The 23,640-nt window shown below is 43.6% G+C and overlaps 2 long non-coding RNA genes across 4 annotated transcripts in view; one reads left to right on the top strand and one right to left on the bottom strand.

Moving 5' to 3' along the window:
• The window catches only part of LOC103350988 (uncharacterized), a 183,184-nt gene that overhangs the window by 141,569 nt on the left and 17,975 nt on the right, over positions 1-23,640 (top strand). Inside the window, exons 3-4 of one of the 2 annotated variants that reach the window (XR_011381411.2) lie at positions 15,942-16,020; positions 19,589-19,668. This is a non-coding gene — a long non-coding RNA (uncharacterized LOC103350988). Of the gene's footprint in view, positions 1-15,941; positions 16,021-17,083; positions 17,218-19,588; positions 19,669-23,640 lie in introns of those variants that run through there. The other variant, XR_016218872.1, reaches the window with a different exon arrangement.
• Positions 9,245-17,962, bottom strand: LOC127483424 (uncharacterized). Of its 2 annotated transcripts, none has more exons than XR_016218874.1 (3): positions 17,269-17,344; positions 15,284-15,399; positions 9,245-10,849 (listed from the first exon to the last, which is right to left on the bottom strand). It is a non-coding gene; the product is annotated as an uncharacterized LOC127483424 (long non-coding RNA). The 2 variants fall into 2 exon arrangements; XR_016218873.1 differs by lacking the exon at positions 9,245-10,849 and adding an exon at positions 17,409-17,962 and having other exon boundaries at positions 17,258-17,326.

Below are 23,640 nucleotides of genomic sequence, written 5' to 3'. Positions count from 1 at the left end.
GGGCCTCTTACTGGCCTGGTGACACCGATGGCCTATTACGTTGGTATCTTCCAGATAGCTCTCTATAAAGTAACTATTTTTCCTTTTGTAATTAATAAGTATTTTTGCAAGGAGGTAATTTAAAACTGTGCCATTTCTGCCTCTTTCATCATATTTTCACCCATTTGTGTTAGCATCCATCGATGATTCTTGCCTGAATCAATTATTCCTATTGATGGCTGACAAGTGGTATTTTAATTCAGTCATTATTACTGTATTCGTCAGCCAGCATTCTCCCATAAAGAATAGCTTTCCCTTCTCCTCTGCTTGCTTATTCGTTCATTTGTCTATATCAGTGTGGATCCAGTGTCTATAACCATGTGAACTTTCTTTCTTTCTTTCTTCAATGGGTCATATTCATTACAATCATTACTTGTTATAGTGCTCAAACGGCCCCTGAGGTGGCCAGTGGAGGCCGGCAGAGGTCCTGTGTCGCTTTGACTTGTTCCCAGCGTCTTTCCTGTTAGAGGCCCCAGGCTCACCTTGCACTTTTCCACATACACAACTGAAACTCGTCCTTCCTCCAGGGACTGCTGGTCTTCCTTGGTAGAGAATGGTATTAGGAACCAAGATCTGGATGCCAGCTGTGTTCATTGTTGCCTATGTATCGCTGCTTCTATACCCTCCGGGCAGGGCAAGGAGATCCACTCTTGTGTCTACTGAAGTCTGTTTCCGCCTGTGTTACAGACTCTCCGATTTCAGTCAATGACCATAGATTTCTTTCCATCCTTGCTCCTTTCTCTTTGTAAGCCCCTCTCCAACAGTGAGACCCCAAATCCGCAGTGTGTTCACTCATTTGGTCAATGCTAGAATATGCAGAAAGCTTGGGCTTGCTAACTCCATGCCACGGTGGAAATCAAACCCACTCATTTTTAAAGTTTCATTTTGTTTATAGCCTGCAAGTATAAAAACATTACTGTGTTCAAAAGTTATTTACTTATCCCTACCTCAGTGCAACCATCTAGTTCATTTGAAACAGTCACATTAATTTGCTTCTCTTTACTTTCCATTTTAGTTCTCCCCAATTCTAATTTTTTGTGTAGATGAATCATTAATACAGCTCTAAAGATCAGACACATATGAGGAGTTATGATCAGAGAAATGACACTTCTCCCCATCACTTCTCTTCTCACCCATCCCCTATTTGCACTTTTAATTTCAGTAGTTTATGGTTTATCTGTCTTTATTTTTGCTTGAATGAGTATTTGCCTTATGTCTTCTTCATTACTGTCTCAATCCGTTTTCTGCTACTGTAACAGAAAACCACAGACCGGGCAATTTATAAAGAAAATACGTTTATTTCTCAGTGTGAGGCTGGGAATTCCAACACCAGGGTGCCAGCATCCGGTGAGGTCATTTTTGCTGCGTGGTCATGTGATAGAGGGTGCTGTCATGGGAGAGCGCGAGAGGGGGGACCCATTGTCGCAACAGCATTGACCCATTCAGAAGGGCGGAGTCTCCGTGACCTTATCACCCCTTAAAGGTTCAGCCTCCCCGCACGCCATCACTGTGGCAGTTACAGTTGAACAGTCTTAGAGGGGACATTCAAAACATTGCAACTCCGTCACAGGAAAGAAAGCATGCTCTAGGTACTCTTGTTCTTGGCTTTCTGCGTTAAACAGATTTGCTGGCATTCACTCCATGTAACTTCAGAAACACTCTTATTTCTTTTGTATAGATACGTGTTACTTCACTGTGTGACTACACCATAGCTTACTATGGGCAGTTTTCAGTGTTATAGGGAATAATCTTGTGCATATTTATTTTTGTATTGTTGTAAGGATGTTCTGGTCAAATTCCTAGCAGTGAGATTGCTGGGTTACATGGTAAACACCTCTGTTGTTTTGTTAGATACTGCCATAAATCCCCTCGGTGAGTTGTGCCAATTTATGTTCCTATCAGGAATATATGAGAGCACCTGTTTCCCCAAACGCTCACTAATCTAATGTGTTGTCATCACAGTTTTAAGCTTTAACTATTCTAAAAATGAGAAATTGCATCTCATGTAATGTGACTCGCATTCCTTTCCTGATGAGTACACGTGGACATGTCTTCATAGGTCTAATAGACATTCTTACTCTTTGTGAATTCTGTGCTCATGCTTTTGTCATTTTTCTGTCGTGTATTTTTGTCTTTCCCTCCCTCAGATTTTCACATTTGTTCATATCTGCAGGATTACTGGTCTTATCTGTGAGGTCACTTGCATTTATTTTCTTCTTGTTTGCCGGTTGTCTTTTGACATCATTGGTGTTGTTTTGCTTTATAAACATTTTCTAATTTTAAGCAGTCAACTTGATCATCTTTTCTTTATTATGTCTGCATTAGAAGCAGCAGTTTAAAGTCCTTTGTCTATTCTTCCTTTATTTTATATATATAAATATATAATAAATATATATAATATATATTCCTATAATTTTTATTTTAGATTCATGAAATGTTTGGTGATTATTCTTGTGTCATGCCTGGATTTCCAATATATATTCTTTTTTTTATTATTTGAAAGATTGATGGGGAGAGAGAGAGAGAGAGAGAGAGAGAGAAATCTTTCATTTGTGTCACTCCCCTATGCCTGCATATGCCAAAGCCAGGAAACTGGGCCTCCATCCTGGTCTGCCATGTGGGTGGCAGGGACTCAGTTACCAGTGTCATCCCCTGCTGCCTCGCAGGGTGCTCATTAGCAAGAAGCTGGATCCAAAGTGGAGCAGGAACTGGAAGCAGGTTCAGGTACGGGATGTGATTGTCCTAACCACCACGCAAATGGCTGCTCAACCCCTCCTCCCCTCAATATATTCTTTTACAAATAAACATTTATCAACACAAAACCCAAGTCCTGTAATTGTGCTGAAAGTCTAGTATTCTGTAACAATCTTGTTTAAACTTCTATCAAAACAAAACAAACCTACTCCTTTCTGTTCCAACCCCCCCAGTAGTTTTTCCTATTTCTTTCAAGTGGAAAAACGAATGCCCTGACTCTGCCCTAATTAGTCCAATGTAACCTGCGTCCCCCTCACCACTCTGAGTCCCTCTTCTGCTGATTTCGCCTTCTTCCCATCGGCCACAGTGGCCTCTTCTGTTCCAGAAAACACTTCTCCTGCTCTAAGGAGGTCCTTTGCCCACAGTGTTCTCCTGAACGTCCCAGAGCCAGCGCCCTCATTTCTTTCCAGTCTTCTCAGGGAGACAGTCCCTAGGTAAGATCTTACATTTTTACCTACCTTCTCCTTCCTGTTGTAGCACTTGGCTCTACTGAACACATTACGTATCTTACGATGATACCGTTTGTGTCTGTCTCTCTATACAATGCAGGATCCACAGAGACAGAAGTTTTTGTCTCTCTGTTTGGTTTTAACTATGTCCAAGTCCCTTAGCTTTAATAATATTACCTAGAACATGCTAGAAACTCAATAGAATGGTTTTGAAGAAATATATTCCATCAGGGTAGTGGATTGGTGGATGGAGATTCTGCAGTTTAACCACTATGTACTACACTTAGTGCATTTAGGTACTAACCAACTTTTTGTCACTAAAATGACAGTTAACTTTACAAAGAGACAAGGTTTATTTAGTTCCTAGTATTTGACGATTCAAAGTCCAAGATCTAGCAGGCCCAGAGGTTTGATCTCTGCTAGGGTAGCTGATGGCAGCACATCATGCTGGAAGTGTGTGTGTGAGGGAACTTACATCACCCAACGGGACTTCAGAGAGAGGGAGACTGGGCCCCCCCAAGCCGGGCAAAGGTATGTCCCCAGTGGCCCAGGATCTCCAACCAGGCCCCATGTCTCAAAGACTCCAGCACCTCCCCGTAGTGCCTCCCTGGGGACCAAGTTTTTAAACTGAACTTTTGGGGGATGCGCAAACCACAGTAGTATGTATTGGAAGGATTTTGTAGTTGTTTACATTAAACAAAATCCAGAATGCATTGGAGTTGGTGCCAGTGAGGACAATAGAAAAGAAAGATACAAATGGAACTGAAATGGAAGTGATTTGTATGTGTTTGCAAAAGTAGCTTGCCCTGGAGCAAATGTCAATGTTTATGACAATAATGAGACTGAGTTTTCGGTGTAGGGATTTTCACAAAGAAGGTGATGTACTTAAATTTCTTGAATTAAGCTGAGGAACCTGGAAGAACCTGGTCCTCGGCTTTTGCCTGAAGGAAACACCTCCTTCCACAGAGGAAGTAGTACTGGGAAAGCTGTAAGGGTTTCACACTTTCAAATTAACCTCAATGGTAAGCCCATAATCAAAGTATTTAATATATTTAGCAGATATTTTAAAAATATTTTTAATTAAATAAAAAATAATAAAGCATTCCATTAGCCTGATGATGGTCTTTACAAAAACCCTCACAACAAATATTCTTCATGGTGACATATTAGAGTCATGCTATTTATTTTTTTTATTTGACAGGCAGAGTTCTAGACAGTGAGAGAGAGAGAGACAGGGACAGAGACAGAGAGAAAGGTCTTCCTTCCACTGGTTCACTCCCCAAATGGCTGCCACGGGCGGCACTGCGCCAATCCGAAGCCAGGAGCCAAGTGCTTCCTTCCAGTTTCCCACACGGGTGCAGGAGCCCAAGCACTTGGGCCATCATCCACTGCCCTCCCAGGCCACAGCAGAGAGCTGGAGTGGAAGAAGAGCAACCGGGACTAGAACCCGGCGCCCATATGGGACCATGCTATTTTAAAATGGATTCATTTTAAAGATAAGATACTTACCAGAAATGAGTATAACAAAATATGTGAAGAATATTTATGCAGGAAATTACAAATTGTTGTTCAGAAAAATTGAATCTGACTTAAATAAATGGAAAAATAAGCATATTCACAGAAAGGGAGACTTGGTAAAAAAATATATCAACTCTACCAACTGGTCTACACATTCAGTGCAATTTTAGTCAAAACTTAACTACATTTGACAAGAGACCAACAGTGTCTAAATACATAAAAGAAGAGGAAAAGAACAGGAGTAGTCCAGGTGACATCTAGTAATATTCCCTTTTTAGGTATGAAGCTATACAGACTCTTTAGGATGATACGGTGTTGGCAAGTGGGTGGACAAATAGATTAACGAGAAAAAGAGAAAAACCTCCTGGGTAGAAATAGACACAAGGCATGGATGGCACAAAAGGTCGCTAATGAAGAAGGAATTGTTCAACAAATGCTTTGGGGACAATTAATTACACAAACAGAGCCATGAAATTCGATCTCTATCTTACTTTAATTCTATTCACAATACTGGTTTAAGTATGAAAGGCAAAATATCAAAACATACAGGAGAAAATACATGTGTAAGTATTTTTATGATCTCGAGGTAAGGCAATATTTCTTTATTTCATCACTTATTTTTTAAACCTTTTTTTGTTATTTAAATATTTTATTGAAATACAGCATAGATACCAAGAAATGCATATAGGTGTACAGACAAATGAGTTTTTGGTATTGTTTGCTTTTTTTTTTTATTTTTGACAGGCAGAGTGGACAGTGAGAGAGAGAGACAGAGAGAAAGGTCTTCCTTTTGCATTGGTTCACCCTCCAATGGCCGCCGCAGCTGGCACACTGCAGCCAGCGCACCGCGCTGATCCGAAGCCAGGAGCCAGGTGCTTATCCTGGTCTCCCATGGGATGCAGGGCCCAAGCACTTGGGCCATCCTCCACTGCACTCCCTGGCCACAGCAGAGAGCTGGCCTGGAAGAGGGGCAACCAGGACAGAATCTGGCGCCCCGACCAGGACTAGAACCCGGTGTGCCGGTGCCGCAGGCAGAGGATTAGCCTATTGAGCCGTGGCGCTGGACAGTTTTTGGTATTCTAAGCATATTAATAACTGATACCCAAATTAAGAACAAAACACTACTAGCAGCCCCAAGAGTCCTCAGTATCCGGCCCCTCCATTTTTTTAAACTGGAGAAAGAAGAGTATATTGTCATTTGGGTGGTATGATTCCGTAAGGCACGATTTGTAACTTAATACCAAATGATACGGCATCCACACAATTCTTACAATAGAAAAATGAAAAAGGTATAGAAAAAGACAAATGAACTTAACTATACAACATCTAAGAACTTTTTTCTTTCTGTTGATTCCCTGTTAAATACATGTAATTGGGGGCTGGCACTGTGGCATAGTGGGTTAGGCCTCCACTTGCGGCGCCAGCATCCCTTGCGGATGCCCGTTCATGCCCTGGCTGCTCCTCTTCTGGTCCAGCTCCCTGTTTATGGCCTGGGAAAGCAGCAGAAGATGGCCCAAGTGCTTACGTCCCTGCACCTGCATAGGGGACCTAGGAAGGCTCCTGGCTCCTGACTTCAAATCGGCTTAGCTCTGGCTGTTGTGGCCAACTGGGGAGTGAACCAGAGGATGGAGGAACTCTGTCTCTCCCTCTCTCTGTCTGTAACCCTGCCTCTCAAATAGATAAACAAATCTCTAAAACAAATACACATAATTGCTCTTTAGATGTCTTTCTCTTCTGAAGCGTCTTTTCCATGACTTTGTTCCACTGGAGTTGTAGCTGCTGGTCCTCTATGTTGCTATTGATTTGAGGACTCTGTTGGATGTACATATTGTAAACGTCTTTCCCCACTTGGCAGCTTGCCTTTTCAATCTCTTTTTTTTTAAAGATTCATTTATTTGTTTACTTATTTGAAAGATACAGAGAGAAATAGACAGAGAGAGAAAGACCTTCCAACCACTGGTTCCTTCCCCTATGGCCAAAACAGCTAGGACTGGGCCAGGCTATGCCTTCTTCAATTGCCTTCCCAGGTGCATTAGCAGAAAGCTGGATTGAACCTACATTCTGATATGAGATGCTGGCCTTGCAAGTGGTGGTTCAACTCAGTGCACCACAGTGCTAGCCCCAACAACTAAGAACTCTGTTCATTAAAAGATACTATTAAAAGAGAAAAATCATATGCATAAATTAAGACATTTGCAATACATATAATTAAAAATATTATTATTCAGAATATATGAATAACAAAAAACCAGAATTCTACTTTTAATAATATTATGAGCTAGGTTAACTGGATAAATCATTCCAATGAAAAGAACTCCAAGTGTTGCAATCTGTATGTGTGCATACATGGATGTGTGTGCACGAACCTATCTCTATCTATCTATCTATCTAGAGATCTCTTTATACATAGTCAGAACAAGTAACTGAAATTATCAAGGCTAAAGGAGAAAACAGTAGTGCATTTTAGATGTGCAGGAGAATCAGGCTTTGATTTTTTACAGACTTTGGAGCCACTGGAAACAGAAAGCAAGTCTCACTAGGATAGCTAGAACGAAAAAGTCAGCAAAAACTTGTTAGGGAGGATGGAGAGAATGGGAACCCTCATACACTGCTAGTGGGAATGTAAAATGCTGCAGGTACTTCAACAGTGTGTTAGCTCTTCAAACAGTTAAACCCAGCAATTTTACACCTAAATGTATATCTGAGAGATGAAAACATAGTTCACACATGAACACACATATACAAAAAATAAACACCTTGTACATGAAAGTTTGTAGCTGCATTATTCACAACAGCCAAAAGGTGTCAAAAATCCAAATGTCAAAAAAGTAATGAATGGTGATACAGAAAGTGGGATCCATCCACACCTTGGAATATTACTCAACCATAAAAAGGCAGGAAGGACTGACACATGCTCCAACATAGGTGAGCCTTGAAAACCTGCTACATGAAAGACACCCGTCACAGAAGACCAGACATTACATGGTCCCATGCATGTGACAGTGCACAGCAGAGCACGGAAAGAAATCGCGTAATCATTGCTTACCAGGGAGGGCAGGATAAAAGGAAGCAACAGGAGGATGATACCGAAGGGAATGGGTGCCTTCTTGGGGTGATGAAAGTGTTTGAAACTGACTCTGATGACAGCTGCACGTGTCTGTGAGCATACTAAAAGTCATTAAATTGTATCTTTTACATGGATGAATTTCATGGGATGTGAATTATAGCTCAATAAAAGTTCAGGGGTCAGCATTTGGTACAGCAATTAAAACGCCATATGGGACACCCATATCCCATATTAAGAGTGCCAGATTTCAAGTCCCAGCTATGCTTCCAATTCCAGCTTCCTACTAATGTCCACCCTGGGATGTGTATATAGTGGCCTAAGTATTTGGATTCCCTGCTACCCACGTGGGAGACCAGGATTGAGTTCCAGGATTCTGGCTTTGGCCTGGCCCATTCCCTGGGTGTTGCAGGAATTTTGGGAAGTGAAATGGTGGACGGAAGATCTCTGTGTGCCTGTCCATCTGTCTACCTGCCTCTGTCTCCCTCTCTCTCTTTCTCTATCTCTCTGCCTTTCAAATAAATAAAAAGCAGATAAATAAAAATTAACTAAAAAAATTCCATGGAAAATAGAATTGAAAAAAAGAGAAAAAATAAATAACTTTTTAAATTTTTTTAAAGATTTATTTATTTATTTGAAAGGCAGAGTTACAGGGAGGCTGAGGCAGAGAGAGAGAGAGAGAGAGAGAGAGAAAGAGAGAGGTCCTTCATCCGCTGGTTCACTCCCCAAGTGACCACAACGGCTGGAGCTGGGCTGATCTGAAGCCCAGAGCCAGGAGCTTCTTCTGATTCTCCCATGTGGACACAGGGGCCCAAGCACTTGGTCCATCTTCCATTGATTTCCCAGGCCATAGCAGAGAGCTGGATAGGAAGTGGAGCAGCTGGAACTCACACCAGCACCCATATAGGATAAATTGAAAATAAATAATAAAAATAAATAAATAAATAAAATGAAAACTCATACCATGTGATTCACATAGGAGAGGTGAGTACCTTGCAGAACACTGTACCTGACAAACATGGCATACTTCTCTTTTCTTCCCCAGGTTCATAGGGAAAAGTCACAAAAAGTGAGTAAATTATGGGTAGGTCTCATAAAGCTTCAAAGATCAAAATCATTCAGGACCTGTTCTCTGACCTCAATACCATTAAGCTAGAAATCAATAAGTAAACAAATACATTTTGAAAAGAAAGATATATCATGTATCTTGGGTCAGAGGAAGCAAATCATAACAAATAACATATATGAGCATGTATTTTAGACTGAACCAGAGAGGAATGTTGCTTATGAAAATGTGTGAGATGTACCTAATGGAAGTTCTAGAAGGAGATTCTCAGGAAGTTAGAGAAAGAAAGTAGAAGGAAGGAGATACTAAAAATAGGGTGAAAATTCACCAAATACAAAACAGACAAGAATCAAATTGGGTTCTTTGAAAAGTCTATTTAATTTTGAAATGATTAGTGGGAGAGTACAAGAGAAAATATAAATATTAAAATAAAAGCAATAAAGAATATTAGAAGTGTACAGTAAGTCATTGCTGCAGATGGACCCAGAAGACTTGGTAAGTTTGCCTGATGAATGAAGCCCAGCCAAAAGCCCTCAGCAAAATGCTTCGCAGTTTGTGATTTATCCAAAGATATTATCTATTACTATGATCTGTTTTGGAACTTCCGAAGTTCTGGTGAATTGTTAAAGAGACTCATATCAAACCACGTGCAACTAGACTTTGCAGTTCCCCTTCCTTACAACAAAATTATCTTCACATCCAGCCGACCCTTAGATCATAGCTTGCGGATGGATTCTCACGCCAGCACCAAGCAGATGCCATTGTACAGATGTGGCTAACACATCTGCGGGTTGTGGTCTTTGGTGCTTCTGGGGTCTGGGGCCTGGAATTCATTGGGGGTATTGCCAAGGACACACACACACATACATGGCATAGTGCACATGGGTCACTCCAAGAGAAGAAAATCATTTTCCATGACAATTTTTCTCACGTCAGATATCTTAAAAATTGATTTCAATGTTTTATAATGAATTAAACTAATGCTACTTGAAACATGGGTATCTTGACTACAATGTAAAAGTCATTAAGTGAAAAAAAAATATTCCTAGAGATTTTTTGGGAAAAAATCTGGTCAGTTAACTTGAAGTGCAGAAGAGGAAGCGCTCCCTTTAGGGGCTTTCCACACTGGGGAGAAGGATGGCGAATGTTGGGTTCTCCACAGTGAGAGAAGTTCATTCAGGAGTCACCGAAAGAGGAATATTCTCTGCAGCATCTGGATAAGCAGCAGCAGGGTCCCGATCCCAGCGAGGGTGGGTGGCTCGTTGGAAAGCAGCGCCCTCCATGGTCAGTTGTCCTGGAATCCTTGTGTCCCTTAAAGTCATCAACAAGCTTCCCCCAGAAATGGTCAACGTCTTGACAACCCAGAGCCTTGAGAGCAGGTGGTGTTGCTGGTCGTGATGTGGAGCGGGGTGGGCCTGGGGACCTCGCCCGGGGCTTTCCAGGCTGCCTCACGCCCTGCAGGCATTTCATCACCTTTTCTGTCTGCACTCCTTCCAAGCCGTGGCAGACGGGGGTCGGGCTGTTTGGGACCTGTTCTGAGGACCACGTTTACTGTATTTAGTCTGCTACAGGTCCTGTGTTTATGGCGTGCTGAAGCACACACTGGCCCACTCAGAGTTCCCGGGGGTGCAGAACATCCGAATGAGGTCACCCTGAGGACATCAGACGGATCATCCCCGGGTCCCATCTCCGCCCCTGCGGTGGCTGCTGGCTGGGCTGAGCAGAGCAGCGAGGGCCCGTGGGCAGTGCAAGGGCTTCCTTCCCCACTCCTTCCAAGCCTCCTCACACTTTCCTAATAGCCCCTTTGTTTCCCTAACTGGAGTTGATCCAAATTTTAATTTAAACAAAGGTCTTTGGCTTCAGGAAGACAAAGTCTTAATCATAACCCCTCTTCTTTATTTCTATTTTACTCTGAAATGTGGAGAAATTCTTCAGTTGATCTTCCTAACCTATGGTTCACTTTAAAAATAATGAATAAACTAAATTACTGCTGACATTAAAGAAAGTCCCAAACACTTTCCACAAAATTGCATTAAGAATTCACTTGCTTTAATTTACCCAGCAGCCAAGTATTTTTCAAGTGTTCTTTGCTGAAAATTTGAATATTGAGGAAAGAAAGTGAAAATTTCTACAGCTTATTGGTAGTTCATTGAGATATATATTCAAGGTTATAAAGAAAGTCAAAGTGGGATTTTAAAAAGGTATTTTTAAAAAATATTTTATTTATTTGAAAGGAAGAGTTAGAGAGAGAGAGAGAGGGAGAAGCAGAGAGAGAGAGAGAGAGAGAGAGAGAGAGAGATCTTCCATCCATTGGTTCACTCCTCCCAGATGACCACAACAGTCAGGGCTAGGCCAGGCCAAAGCCAGGAACCTGGAATTCATCCTGGTCTCCCACATGGATGGCAGGGGCCCAAGCACTTTGGGCCATCTTCCCCTACATTTCCCAGGTACATTAGCAGGCAGCTGGATGGAAGTGGAGCAGCTGGGACTTGAACTGGCACTCATAGGGGATGGAGCATCACAGGTGTGGCCTAACTGGCTGCACCAACCCCTAGAAAGGCATTTTTGAAGACCAAGAACATTTGATATTCTCCTGGGAAGCAAAATGATTTTAATAAATTGGATTTCAGATTGTGTTTTAAGAGAAATTAGAATTATTCTCAATACCGAAAATAAAGAGTAATCAAATGAAATAAGTTTGAATTTCATTAAAATCAATAATCTGGGGCCGGCACTGTGGCATAGTGGGTAAGGCTGCCGCCTGCAGTGTCAGCATCGTATGTGGGTGCTGGTTCAAGTCTTGGCTGCCCCACTTCAGGATCCAGCTCTCAGCTGTGGCCTGGGAAAGCAATGGAGGATGGTCCAGGTCTATTGGCCTCTGCACACATTTCAGGGACCCAGAGGAAGCTCCTGGCTCCTGGCTTCAGATTGGACAGCTCCAGCTGTTGCAGCCATCTGGGGAGTGAACCAGCGATAGAAGGCTTCTCTCTCTCTCTGACTCCGCCTCTCTATAATTCTGCCTTTCAAATAAATAAATACATAGTTTTTAAAAAATCAATAATCTATAAAATTGGTAATTAATATATACATAAGTAACACTGTGAAAACTTAATTTGTTCATTACAGAAATAATACAGGGCCAGCACTGTGGCACAGCATGTGAAGCCGCTGTCTGGAGCAGTGACATCCCATATTGGCAACGGTTCAAGTCCTAGATGCTCCACTTCTGATTCAGCTCCCTGCTAATGTGCCTGGGAAAGCAGCGAAAGATGGTCCAAGTACTTGGGCCGCTGCACCCAAGTGGGAGACCTGGAAGAAGCTCCTGGCTCCTGATTTCAGCCTGGCCTAGCCCCAGCCATTGTGGCCATTTGAAGAGTGAACCAGCAGATTGAAGATTTCTCTCTCTCCCTCCCTCTCTCCCTCTCTCCTTGTAATTCTGACTTACAAATAAATAAGAAATAACATGCATACAAGTATATAGGCCTATATAAACCTATTAAAGCAATCATAATCTATCTGTAAGAGCTACAAATCAGCATGTTCACTTGAGTTAGGATAAGATTAAAATAAAAGCAATTTCTGTAAACTTAAAAATAACAGCAGGGGCCGGCGCCTGGCTCACTTGGTTAATCCTCTGCCTGCGGTGCCAGCATCTCATATAGGTGCCAGGTTCTAGTCCCGGTTGCTCCTCTTCCAGTCCAGCTCTCTGCTGTGGCCCGGGAGGGCAGCAGAGGATGGCCCAAGTGCTTGGGCCCTGCACCCGCGTGGGAGACCAGGAGGAAGCACCTGGCTCCTGGCTTTGGATCGCCACAGTGCGCCGGCCGTAGCGGCCATTTGAGGGGTGAACCAACGGAAGGAAGACCTTTCTCTCTCTCTCTCTCTCACTGTCTATCTCTGTCAAATAAAAAAAAAAAATCCCAGCAAACTAAACCTAATAAAACCTTTATTTTATTTTGTAAATAGTTCCAAAAATCCCTTTCTATGTTGTTTTTTTGAAAATGTATTTTTATTTATATGAAACGCAAAGACATACAAACAGTCAAGTAGGTTTCTCATCTACTGATTCATTCACCAAATGCCTGCAACAGCCAAGGCTGGATCAGACAGAAGCCAGGAGCCGGGAACTCTGTCTGCATCTCCCACATGGGTGGCAGGTACCCAAGTATGTGATCTGTCCTCTGCTGCTTCCCAGGGTGTGCACTAGCAGGGAGTGGACTTGGGAGCAGAGCCAGGAATTCAACTCAGGTGTTCTGATCTGGAGTACAGGCGTCCCCAGCAGCATCTCAATCAGTGTCCCAAACGCCTACCCCACCCTGCCCCCCAAGATCCCTTTTTAAACTTCCCAGATTACTGATGAGCACAAACAATGTGAGAGTACAGATCGTTAAGTAGGACAAGTAGAAGTAGATCAATGATAGCCAACAGCTGAAGGTCAAGGTTCGGAAAGGGTCTGTAGCTTACAGTCACTACGTTAAATAGTACAAGACAAAGAGGGAGCCCCAGTGAGTAAACAGAAACACATTTGCACAGAGTCGATCTCACTTTTAATTCTGGTTAATATTGGAGTAAAGAAATGTAAATCAGCTGTTACAGCAGAAAGGGATGTCAGAGAATCTATCATCCCCCAAACTATAAAATTCCCAGGAAGTCTGTAACTTCTTGCCAGCTAATGTATCATTTTAAGAGGCAAATTAGCAGGTCAGCACTGTGGCATAGTATACTTAGCCTCCACCTGTGGCGCCAGCATCCCAATATGGGTGCCTGCTCCTCTTCCGATCCAGCTCTCTGCTAATAGCCCGGGAAAGCAGTGGAAAATGGCCAAAGTTCTTGGACTCCTGCATCCACATGGGAGACCGAAAAGTTCCTGGCTTCAGATTGGCTCAGCTCTGGCCATTGTGACCATTTGGGGAGTGAACCAGTGGATTTCTCTCTGTCTCTCCCTCTCTCTGTCTGTAAATCTACCTTTCAAAGAAATAAAAATCTTAAAAAAAAAAAAAGAGGCAATTGGCCATTTCAAGTTCCACTGTCAATCTATAGCAAATCAAAGGAAACAAAATTCTTCCTTCAGACATTTTAGGAAAGAGCTCTTGAGTCAAAGTTAAATGAAAATATTAATAAACCACTATTTAAACACATTCACTATTCCTATTAGTACTCATTTATCTTGTAACATCATGGAGGTCTTCAGCCATCATAAGTTATAGGTCATAATTCCCCAGTATTTTGTCCATGATATATCTAACAATTTTACCTCTTCAAAACACTTGGTAGAAGAAGTAGCATATAAGTAGTAAAATGTGGACTTGCTGCAAGTGTCCAGACATGAGGGTTTCCTTCAGGGATCTTTTGTTTGGCAAGCATTGCTACTTGGTTGACAGCAGTCTTGGAACCTCAACAGCAGGCAGGAGGATGTCCTGATGGAGTCTGTGGCTCTTTGCAAAGGTTGTGGAACAGGGCCCCCACCAGGCAGGAAGACCCGTGTGCTGGGAAGCCTGATTTGGGCCAGACTTTGGTCTCTGCTCCAGGAACAGAGCAGCACAAAGCTGCAGTCACACAAAGAGGCTAAGCTTCAGCCCTCCCACCAGGCTCTATCGTGCTGTCTGTTTCTGCCTTCCACTGCATCCATTCTTAATTGTTCTCTCATTGCATCACTCTCTCCTCTGAGCATTGCTGTCGTGCTTCTCCCACCTCCCTGGACCAAAGTCTATCTGGAAAATGAGGACAATTCCCCTGGGTGGGAAGTCACTTTCCAGTCTGAGCATGGAATAATGCATCACACCGCTTCCTCCGAGCCTAACTTCTCTTTCCATGACTAACTTGCAGCCGGCCCTTTTCCTCCTCTCATAAGTCTGTCTACTGTACTTGCTACTCTATTAACTATTTCTGCCAGCAGTAACGTATTACTGAAGGGAAAGTATTTTTATTTTTTTTAAGATTTATTTATTTTACTTGGAAGTCAGAGTTACACAGAGAGAAGAAGGAGAGAGAGAGAGAGAGAGAGAGAGAGAGAGAGGTCTTCCGTCTGCTGGTTCACTCCCCAATTGGCTGCAATGGCTGGAGCTGCACCTATCCAAAGCCAGGAGCCAGGAGCTTCTTCTGGGTTTCCCCTGCATGTGCAGGGGCCCAAGGACTTGGGCCATCTTCTACTGCTTTCCTAGGCCATAGCAGAGAACTAGATTGGAAATGGAGCAGCCGGGACTCAAAACAGCGCCTATATGGGATGCCGGCACTGCAGGCAGCAGCTTTAACCGCTGTGCCACAGTGCTGGCCCCAAGTCTTTTTCTTAAATATTTATTTATTTGAAAGGCAGAGTGATGGAGAGAAAGGGAAAGAGAGAGAGAAAGAGAGAGAGAGAGAGAGAGAGAGAGAGAGAGAGAATCTTGGTTTACTCACCAAATGACCACATTGGCCAGGTCTGGACCAGGCTGAAGCCAGCAGCATGAACACCAACTGGTTGTCTCCCATAGGTGATAAGGGCCCAAGCACATAGGCCATAGTCCGCTGCCTTCCTGGGGGCATCAGTAGGAAGTTGTATGGGAAACAGAGCAAGCAGGACACACAGTGGCACTCTGACATGGGATGCTAGTGTCAGAAGTGGTAGCCGAACCCACTGTACCACAACGCTGGCCCCTGAAGGGGAAGTCTTATGGAATTTGGAGGAACTGAATGTTTTTCTTATCATATTGATGAAGTGGACAGCTAACAATGATATGGACAGGATTTGCCTCTCCAGGGATGCCCCCAGAGGTACAGAATACAATGCCCACTGTCCTGGCTGACTGATTCTTTGAGAAAAAAGCACTTTTGAAAAAAATGTTGGAGGAAAATGGGTATCATAGAATATGCATGAATTGCAAAATGTTTTATATTGTCTTAAATGTAGCTCTAATTTCATTTTCCATCAACTTTTTGGAGTCCTTTCATGGTGATCCCCATTTCTCCATAGCAAGCCTTCCCGAGGGATTTCTAATTTGAGAAAAATCAACCTGGAAATCCCACACTGAAATCAGTAACTCGGTTTGTGTTATGCTTATCTTTGTTTTCCTAACAGTTGAAGAGACTCCTCGGGGTTTTGAAAGCTGAGACTCCGAGGGAACTGGCAAATGAGCTGCTGTTCACTTCTGTTCCATGTAAGAGCCGTGCTCCCATGGGTTCTAACACTGAAATAGGTTTTGTTTTTGGAAAAATCATAAGCAAACAAAATGATATTTGTATGTGTTAGTATTAATTAGTTTTCCCATTTATTGACTCATTCAACAAATGCTTACTTGAACACATGGGGTAGTCCAGATACCATTCTAATTGCTGTACAAAACAGACAAACACTTCATCCTAGTGTAATTAGGCGATCCCAAAGGTTAATTGCAGGTCACAAACTTCTGTGAGTAACAAAATGACTGTGCACATGTTCTAGTTCCCAAAAGATTTCAGTGTCGGTGCGGCCTCATCCTCTTTCCAGGAAGCATCTTTTCTTGTGGAAGGTGATGTTGGGAGTCCCCTTCTCTGTCTGACCATTATGAAATGGAATTTTCTGGTAGGTAAAATATGGGGTCTATAAAAACGATGAAATCCCTTCCCCTCTGCTGTTGGTTAAGACAGAGGAGTGCTTTTCCTTCAATGCTGTCCATTGTTTCATCCCAATCCTCTTCTTTCCCAAACTTTGAATTGCCTACATTTTCTCACTTTTGGCTTTTATGTACCAAGATCCTTTAATATTGTCCTCTGAGAATTCTTTGTAATTTGTAATAATTCATGATCAAATAGGTATCTGATTCTACATTTCCATTGACAAGCACATTTTTGAAATATTCCCTTCTGAAGAATATTTTAAAAACTTATTCTATGCTAAATAATTGTGCTCAGGCTAAAAAAATTCATGATCACTGCTTCCCAGAAAAGGAAGATAGCATAGCCAATAAATGTATAAGAAAATGCTCAACCTCACCAGTAACTGAGGAATTACAACTTAGAAACAGTATTATTTCATGCCTACATGCTGGCCAAAGTTTAAAGTCTGACAGTGCCAAGTGCTGAAGAAGTTGTGACTCAAAGGGAATTTCACATCTGGCTGGTGGGAGAGTAACTTGGAACTGCTCTGGAAAGTAATTTGGGCCATATCTGTTAAAGTCTTTTAAAGATAGAGTTTTCACTTTAAAATTGTATGTGCAATTGACCCAACCATTCCACTTTCAGGTATGTAGTGCACCCAAGAGAAACAAATGGAAGTTGCTTTTATAGGAACTTCTGGAATTGTATACTGGTGACAGTGATTGAATTAAAGCTACATGTATCAGCATGGGAATTCTCAAAAACATAATCAAGCAAAGGTGGCAAGCAACAGGATATGTGTAGGTTGGTATCACTTACCTAAAACTTACCAGTCTGTATCCATTTCTGGTGGAAGGATAAAACATGCATAGAAAGGGTGAATTCCACCTGAGGAAGAGAGGTCACCTCTAAGCAGAGAAAGAAGGAAACTGCATTTGCACAGGGCAGTACAGGAGACCTAAATCCATACCTGTAATTTTATGAAAATATCTGCATATACAAAATAGTAGGATTTGACAAAGCTTGGTCTTTTAGGGGCACGTTCATTAGTCACACTATTTTTCTTGTATGCTTGAAATCTCTTGTAATGAAAAAGAAAGTATATGTCAACAGAACAAAAACCAGAACTCTTGAGGTCAGAGACCAGAAAGTTGCCAGTGTGTACCCATTCTTGTCCAACCCAGCAAATGCTGGATTTGGAGGGACAAGGACATCTACTTACCAGGGAAGCCGTCATCAGGTTACGGCAGGGCCTACATCAGTGGCTGCACATTAGAATTACATGAGAGATTTACAGACACCTAAAGCTTACTCCCAGAGGTTTTGACTTCACTGGTCTCCGAAGGGTACCAGTATTGTTAAAAACAATACTGTGATTCTGTGCAGTCAGAGCTGAGAGCTGCAGGCTTGAGTGAAATCTCTCTCTCCTCCAAGTCCAGCTTAAGAAGCGACCTCTGATGTTCTCCCGTGTAGACCTTGCTCCAGGGCGGGGACAAGTGGCTCCCTACAGGAGATGGGAACACACTGGTCGCTGGAAAATTCACACCCTCTATAAACCCAGTTTCTTGGGGGGTTCTACTACTAGAAAACCATCTGTGGTCCTTACGCTGATGAGAGTCCGACTCTGGAACTGCAACTGTGAAGTCCACGCTGAGGTCTTACACTGACACTGAGAAGTCTTGTCTGAGTGACCAGCCAGCCTGCTTTTCCCATCACCTCACGCTTTGCTACTACCTAATTCTGTTGTTCCACATAAAATCCTTTGAGTTCACACTACGTTCCAGTAAAGCCCAAATACCTCCACACGGCACTTCCAGTAGGGATCCTTCAGCCTCTTGCTCTCGTCCTCCCCTCTGGATGGCTGCACTGCTTCCTAAACACGGAGCGGGCCGCGTCTGGGCTTTCGTCCTGTCCCCTGCTCCCTTGCCTAGGTCGTTCCCCACCTCCTTTTCCACACTGCTGTCACCACCCCTCTTTTAGAACAACGACTCCACCTCTCGGGTGTCAGCTTGTAACGCACATTCGGGGCCGGCGCTGTGATGCAGGAGTTAAGCCTCTGCCTTCAGTGCCGGCATCGCCTATGGGCGCTGGATTGGAAGGAGAGCAGCCTGGACTCCAGCTGACTCTAATGCTAATGGCCTGGGAAAGCAGCAGAAGGTGGCCAAAAGGCCTGGGCCCCTGCATCCGCGTGGGAGACCCAGAAGAAGCTCCCGGCTCCTGGCGTGGCCTGACCCAGGCCTGGCTGTTACAGCCTTCTGGGGAGTGACCCAGCAGGTTGAAGAGCTCTCTCTCGCTCTCTCTCTCTCTCTCTCTCTCTCTGTCTCTCTCAATTTATGTATTTCTGCCTTTCAAAGAAGTGAAATGAGTCTTTAAAAAACCTCACATTCGCTTGGGGCCTTTCTCTGCTCCCCAGGTCTAGATTAGTGCTTCTACCAGTGGCCTGTTCTAAATGGTGCTGGAGCTAGAAGCGGGTGGGGGTGCACTGTGGGTGCTAACAGCTTGCAGTCACATTTCTATGTCTGTGCCAGCTCTCCTCTCTCCACGGTATTCCTCCACAAAGGAGATCCATCTCTCACTTATCCATACAAGGCCACTTACATTTGCCCAAATGCAAAGACCTTCCTTTCAAAACTTGGAGTCTCTGCTCTATTTTTGTTGCTGTTTTCAATGTTTTTTCCTCGTTCTTGTAGTAGACGAACATTAATTGAGAACTTGCTCTATTCTGGGCTCTGTGCTGATCTTGAGAAAATAACCTTGACAAAGATAATCAATTCCTCCTGATCCTTGTAGGTCTCCCTCTGGGCCTTTCTTCTTCCAAGAGGCATCCCTCACACCTCACAACCAAGTCATGAACTCCTCCCTCATCTCCCACAGCACCCAGGACTACCCCCATGTTCCCAGAGCTTCTCGCTCTGGAGTCACCTGTTTATGTGTCTGCATTCCTCTGTTTGCCTTCAGACTTTGAAATCTGTGAAGACAAATATGCTTTATTTACTGGCATATCCCCACTACCTAGGCAATGCCTAGCACCATAGTTGAAGTTCAACAAATATATGTAGAAAGAATAAACATTTTGTATAACAATGAGCAGGAATTTGGAATTTTGAAGGTTGATGATGAGATACCCCAGTGCAGTCATTCTATCAACAGCCCGGGATGTGGAACCAGCACGTGGGGAAGACAGAATGTGAAACATAGATTGAAGTTTTTCGGCACAGGAAGATGAAGTGGTGAGTAGCATGATGACTTCTCTTGGTAACGGCACAGAAACAAAAGAAAAACAGAATCGCAGAGACTGTATTTGGGTGGAAAGCCCCTGTCCTAGACGAAAGAGATTGTAGCAGAAGTGCTGTAGCTATTGGTGCCACCTTGATATTTCAATTAAGGCTCTTGATAGCCCACACTGAGCCCCTCTGTCTCTGGGCTTTTTCTCATCATTGGGGGCATGTTGGGGCCAAACGGGGCAAGTCAGCAGTGATGGAAAATCATGCTCCCATAAGCTGTTCTCAACTAATTTCAGGCAGGAAGTTGGTGGAAAACACCCCACCTTCTCTACCCTTCTCTAGGAATAAATTTGGGATAGGTTCTCCCCTGGTCCTCAGAGCTCCAGTGGGGTCGGGTACCAGTCGTCCTCAGCGGTGCTTGTGTGATGATGCACGCTTGATTGCTGCTCTTCCCTTTCTGGTCTCACTTCCCCATGCCTGACTAGTATTTCCTGGAATCACCTCCTCTATAGACTACTTATGCTCCTATCTGCTTCGGGGGAAACCCAGATCAAAATAGGGCTAATGAGAGAAGCATGTAAAGAATAATTTAAAAACTTGGGACATTAGGATGTCTGGGACTTAGAGAAATGGTTTAAAGGGAAGGAGGTCTTTTGCCGTGTATGCACTGCCTAGAGCGCTCAGGGTGGGGTCCAGACAACTCCAAAACTGCTTTAATGCATTTGTGGGAGAAGCCCAGGAAGATAAACAAGAAAGACTTTGCTTGGCAAGATTGAGAATGTGCACAAACTTCTTAATTTAACTTAATGTATTGATTTGAGAGACAGGGGGACAGAGACAGACAGACATCCACTGCCTCACTCCCCAAGTGCCTACAATGGCCAGGGCTAGGCTGAAGTCAAAGCCAGAATTCAGGAACACAATCCATATCTCCTTTGTGGGAACCCAGTCCCTGAGCCATCACCACTGCCTCCCAGGGTCTGCATTAGCAGGCAACTGGAGTCAGAAGGAAGAGCTGGTCTTGAACCCAGGCACTCTGATATGGTACATGGGCATCTGAACTGGTGTCTTAATCAGTAGGCCAAATGCCAGCCCCAAGAATGCACACAAACATTTTCCTTCTACTGTTAATACCACCTGTTTTGGGAAGTTGCCATTTATTTCACACAAAACTCATATTCTATGGCATGTCATGTTTTACAGCTTTCTCAAACTAATTTGGAGTTTGAGGGTCAACTTCATTAACCCAGCCAAATGCTCTTTGGTTCCCGTTATAATTCTATACTTTAAAGATACTTCACTACAAAAATTCCACATTTCCTTCACTTTTGAAGTGAAGGATCATTATATAATACAGTGCAATTGTGTCCTTATGTTTCCTATTCATGAATCGAGACATTCTTCTAAAGATTCCTAGCTACTATAAAACTATTGTTTAAATCTCTTCTCCCAAAGTTCCATTATTTCTCAGTTCTCACTTTTGACCAAGGAGTCTACTTAACTATTTAAACAAATTTTTAAACAATATTTATTATTTGAACAACTTTATCAAGAATTATCCCATAAGCCATTCTTGTTAGGACAGTAGCTGCATCTATTTTGTGTCCTTAATTTTATCAAAATGCAAAAAATACTTTTTCTACAGTTATAATAATATTGTATATTTTGTCAGATTATTGTTTAAAATTACTTCCACACTAGGCCAGCACTGTGGCTCAATAGGCTAATCCTCCGCCTTGCGGCGCCAGCACACCGGGTTCTAGTCCTGGTCAGGGCACCGGATTCTGTCCCGGTTGCCCCTCTTCCAGGCCAGCTCTCTGCTGTGATCTGGGAGTGCAGTGGAGGATGGCCCAAGTGCTTGGGCCCTGCACCCCATGGGAGACCAGGAGAAGCACCTGGCTCCTGGCTTCGGATCAGCGCGATGCGCCGCCCGCAGCGGCCATTGGAGGGTGAACCAATGGCAAAAGGAAGACCTTTCTCTCTGTCTCTCTCTCTCACACTATCCACTCTGCTTGTCAAAAAAAAAAAAAAAAAAAATTACTTCCACACCAATTATACATTGTTGTGCTTGAGCCAGTACAGAGGAGTCCCACACATTGGTACAATCTGATGGTCCTTTATTGCCAATGGTGGAGAGTGGGCTCATGCCCTAAAGAACTCCCAACCCTGAAGCTCAAAGCAACAGGGTTTATAAAGGAAAAACCACAAAAATGCGAGGGGGAATACATGGTTGCTAGGATTGGGGGGAATACATGGTTACTAGGGTCAAGCTGACCTAAGACCTATGCAAAACTAATATCAATTACAATCTTGACAATAGACAAATTGCAATCTTTGCATTAATCCAGGTGCAGCCTATCTGCTTTATGCTTGAGTGATCATGCTAGGGAGCTTCTATGCTCTGCCAAGTGGGATGCATATGCTGTTGTTGAATGAGAATTGTTGTTGTCTGAGTTTTAGATCATAGTTTCAGACCAGAATCTCATGGTGGGGGGTGTGGTGCTTTCTCAAGATGGAGTCTCTTGGGGCCACCGCCGTGTCATAGAGCATAAAGCTGCCACCTGAAGTGCTAGTATCCCATGAGCACCGGTTTGAGTTCCGGTTTGAGTCCTGGCTGCTCCACTTCCGATCCAGCTCTCTGCTATGGCCTAGGAAAGCAGTAGTAGATGGCCCAAGTCCTTGGGCCCCTGCACCCATGTAGGCGATCTGGAGGGGGCTCTTGGCTCCTGGCTTCAGATCGGAGCAGCTCCAGCCATTGTGGCCATCTGGGGAGTGAACCAGAAGAAGGAGGCTATTTCGTAGGACAACCTCTACAAGAGACTCTACCTGGTTATATAACAGACCAATAGAAGATTGGAGGTGGCTGATGTTTACATATGGGAAGTACTAAGCTCACCCTGAAGCAAGGCTGCTGTGCTGAGAATAGCAATGGCTGCATACTGAACCCATCTAGAATGGGAACTAACAGGAAGGCAGTGTGACGTTGGAGATTGTTTAGGCCAGGGGGGATTACATACTGTAAGCACAGAGCTAAAGAAGGACTTGTACAGTGATATGAAGGCCTGGACCTTTCGGTGCCAGTCAGAATGGAAGGTGCTAAGAGCTTGTTTTCTCTCTGGTGGTCCCAGCCCCATCTGCTGCTCACTTTTGGGTGGAAGATTCAAAGATGTGGTTGAACAGGATGTCATAGTGGGGAGAGGTGGGAGCGGGTCTCATAGCAAAGCTTTCTGTCACAGCTTACAGCCTGTATGCACGAAACATTTTGCTAAACCCTGAGGGGCCCACAGACACTTAGCCCAGCTGGATGGCCTCAGCTCTCCCCCACCTTTAATCCACAGACTACTACTGTAGGGATCTGGGGTGTCGGTTTCATCTTGGCTACTTCCTGCTGACAGGGGGTCTCTGTCCTAGGGGCCCCTTAGGGTGCAGAGTGGAGAATGGCAGTCAAAACAGGGCTCCAACAGCAGGTGGCCTCTCAAGGAGGCTGCAGTGCCAGCTTGCAGAAACTGCTCTCATCCAAGGTTTTATGTGCATGGCCATCTAGAATTTTATTATAAGTCTGGAAAAAAAATGAATCTAACAACCAGATTAAATATACAGGATCCAAAACAAAGCATGGAGTTATTATTAGAGGACCTATGAAAAGTGCTGTCTAAACCAGGAAGCAGTTTTTTCATTTAGTGGCAAACAGAAACTGACAGGAGGGGATTGATAGTAATCATTTGATGTTAAGGCCTGGCCAGGTATGTGAGGCCTAGACCTATCTAGCTCTTTACAATGGAGTACTGGAAGAGACACCATAAGGGAGGTGTGACCCTCCTTAGGGCAGGCACCCTGTTGACTCCCATTTCCCAGCTGGCCTGGAGCAGAGCCGGCCTGAACAGGAGGTCAGTATAGACTAGGCAGAATCTCCAAAAGCAGACCTACAGCTCTGCCTGCAATGTTACTGACCCTAGGCTGTCCCCCTGATGGCGATGG

Source organism: Oryctolagus cuniculus, chromosome 13 (assembly GCF_051225735.1).
Source record: "Oryctolagus cuniculus isolate XC-2025 breed Fujian yellow rabbit chromosome 13, ASM5122573v1, whole genome shotgun sequence".
Classification (NCBI taxonomy): Eukaryota; Metazoa; Chordata; class Mammalia; order Lagomorpha; family Leporidae; genus Oryctolagus; species Oryctolagus cuniculus.
The sequence above is the reverse complement of the archived record's forward strand: the minus strand, read 5'-3'. Positions and strand labels throughout refer to the sequence as shown.